This window comes from Myotis davidii, unplaced genomic scaffold, assembly GCF_000327345.1.
Source record: "Myotis davidii unplaced genomic scaffold, ASM32734v1 scaffold424, whole genome shotgun sequence".
NCBI classification, from domain to species: domain Eukaryota; kingdom Metazoa; phylum Chordata; class Mammalia; order Chiroptera; family Vespertilionidae; genus Myotis; species Myotis davidii.
The window spans coordinates 692999-695663 of NW_006295827.1; the positions used below are offsets into that span (position 1 = coordinate 692999).

At 46.6% G+C, this 2665-nt stretch overlaps 1 protein-coding gene across 2 annotated transcripts in view; it reads left to right on the plus strand.

Annotated features, from left to right (window-relative positions):
- The window catches only part of CALN1 (calneuron 1), a 446046-nt gene that overhangs the window by 116941 nt on the left and 326440 nt on the right, over nt 1–2665 (plus strand). The gene's annotated exons all lie outside the window — the stretch shown is intronic.

Here is a 2665-nt window from a genome sequence, read left to right on the forward strand (position 1 = left end):
TTGCCTCCTGCATGAGCCCCGTCCAGGGCCCAGGCTGGGGAGGATCCTGCAACCCAGGTACATGCCCCTGACCGGAATTGAACCTGGGACCCCTCAGTCCGCAGGCCGACGCTCTGTCCACTGAGCCAAACCTGTTTTGGTTATTTATCTTTTAATAAATACCAAAGTTCGCTACTTCTCCACATAGAGAAATAAATGCTTCTTTAAAAAACCCAGAGGCACGGAATCTGTGGGGCCCTCAAAGGGCAGGAATCACAGGAGAAGGATCACAAAATTAAAAAGGAGGGAAATATAATTACTGGCAGATACTGTCAATGGGTCCTCACTCAGAGATCATAGCCTTAAATTTGTAGTTACGGTGCAGGCTGACTCAGAATCTTGCACACCAGGAGGGACTGAACAGGGCATCTAGGTGGACTCCTCTACTCCCTCCATTGTGGCCTCTGGCCCTGAGGTCCATGTGCTTTGGGATCCTTGAATGAAAGGTGTTGCTGAAAAAGAAAGTTCTGTACTCTGATTTGAAGTGGTGCAGTTGCCGAGAGAGAGAGAGAGAGAGAGAGAGAGAGAGAGAGAGAGAGAGAGAGAACTAAAAGATGGCTTTCTCCTGGAATGAGCACCTTGCAGGAGCTTGGAGGTCTGGGGAGTAACCTCAGAACATGAATGTAAACACAAGATGCAGGTTCTGATTCGGGATGGTGACCCATCATCACTTGGAACTTTAGTGGGTGATCCTGCTCTCTTCTTGGGAAAGGTGATACAGACCTTTCCAGAGGGAAGTAAGTTGACCCGGATTTGAGTTTTAGAACCAGAAGTGGAGAATCTAGCTCAGTGTTTCTCAAACTTTGCTGAACATTAGAATCCTCTGAGGAGCCTTAAAAATGTCCCAGTGCCCCATCACATACCAGGAAAGTGATGTCAGATTCTTGGGAGTGATGGGGTCCAGCCCCCCAAGTGATTCAGTGCACTGTCCAGTCAACTTTGAGAATCAGGGCTCTAGACAGCTGTTCTCAAACTGAGGTGCCCTGCAAGTTGCCAAGGGATGTTGTTCAAATGCAAATTCTGATGCCAGGTCTGGAGCAGGCCTGGAGCCTGCGTTTCTAAGAAGCTCCAGGTTCTCCTACTGCTTCCCATTGGCCACACGGGGAGGGCAAGGCCCAGACAGGAGAATTAGGTTCCTGCTCTGTTTGGCTTCACACGAAAGGCTTCTGGACCCATTGCCTTTCCATGGGATTACAGCATCTTTGGTTCATTCAGGGTAGGGTTGGAGAACGAGCCTGGACCCTGCCTCCCCCTCCCTCTTTAATATTATAAAGAACAGATCAATTAAATATTCGTTAAAGTTCATCTCTGGACATTTAAACATTATTGCTCTAGTATTGGAGCCCAAAAGTTAGAATCATGACTACAAATCACTGGCACCTCTTTGTCCTTCAGAATCCAGAGCATCCTCCTGCCCCTGGTCAGCATTTATAGAGTCAGAATCAGAGGCTCCGAGAGCTGCAAGGGACCTTACCAATTATCTAGTCTAAACCCCTTAGTTTTGAAAGGGAGGAAACTGATTGGTCCAGAGTCACAAATCATCAGGCCAGGGCTGCTATGGACTGGAGACCAGGAGGAGGGACATGGCAGGATGAGGCTTGGGGAGAAGGAACACCCTGCTGCTCCCCATGTAGAGGAATCAGGAAACAGAGACACCCAGAAAGATGGGTGATGTAGTCAGGTTAAAAGCGCCTGTGAATCGAGAGACATTGCTGTTAATTATACTTGTGATTTTCCATCGCTTTCTCCCAGCCAACTTTAGTTTAACTGCACAGGAGCTTGACGAAGTTCTTTGCTTCTGCGGTTGGAGTTGACACCTTGACAGATGTTCAGTAGCTTGTTCCCAGGTGGGATGCTAATGCAGGCTGCCCTACCTGATGCAAAATAATTACATTTACTGTTTTCACCCCAAATATTTTCCTCCTGTCATCGAAACAAATAAAGAACATTCTTGACATATAGGTTTCTCGATGTCATGGTGATTCTCTTAAACTTGTTGTAAGAATAGTTCCTAATTGATGCTCTTGGCATTTATCACCTAGATGTGATGTGTTTGGCATGTGATGACTAATAGATTATATTTTGTTGGATCCTCCCCTTCTGCTTTTTTTCAACTGAAGGCACCTGTTTCAGCATGTCAGTGTTGACGGGGACAATTTCCTGCCTATCTCTTCATGCTTTGCTTCACATGAAGGCTCAGAGACTAAAGGGGACATCGCATTCTCAGGGCGGGTGTATTTTGTCCTAGAAGATCAAGTCTTTAAAATAGAGTAGGAAAAGACTTAGGGGCACATGAAAGTTAGCATAAAGGTTGAGGCAGTGTAATTATAGCTAATGGTTATATAAGTACTCCTTTCTAAGTACTTCACATATGTTAACTCATTTAATCCCTTCAATAACCCGGGGAGGTAAGGTAGATGCCATTATTGTCTCCATTGGTGTAGATGAGGATGCCAATCCACAGAGAAGTTAAGTACTTTGCTGAAAGTCACACAGCTAATGAGGGGTGAAGCTTGTCTCCTGGCTCTGGAAGCCGGGCTCTTAGGCCAGTGGTTGGCAAACCGCGGCTCGCGAGCCACATGCGGCTCTTTGGCCCCTTGAGTGTGGCTCTTCCACAAAATACCCC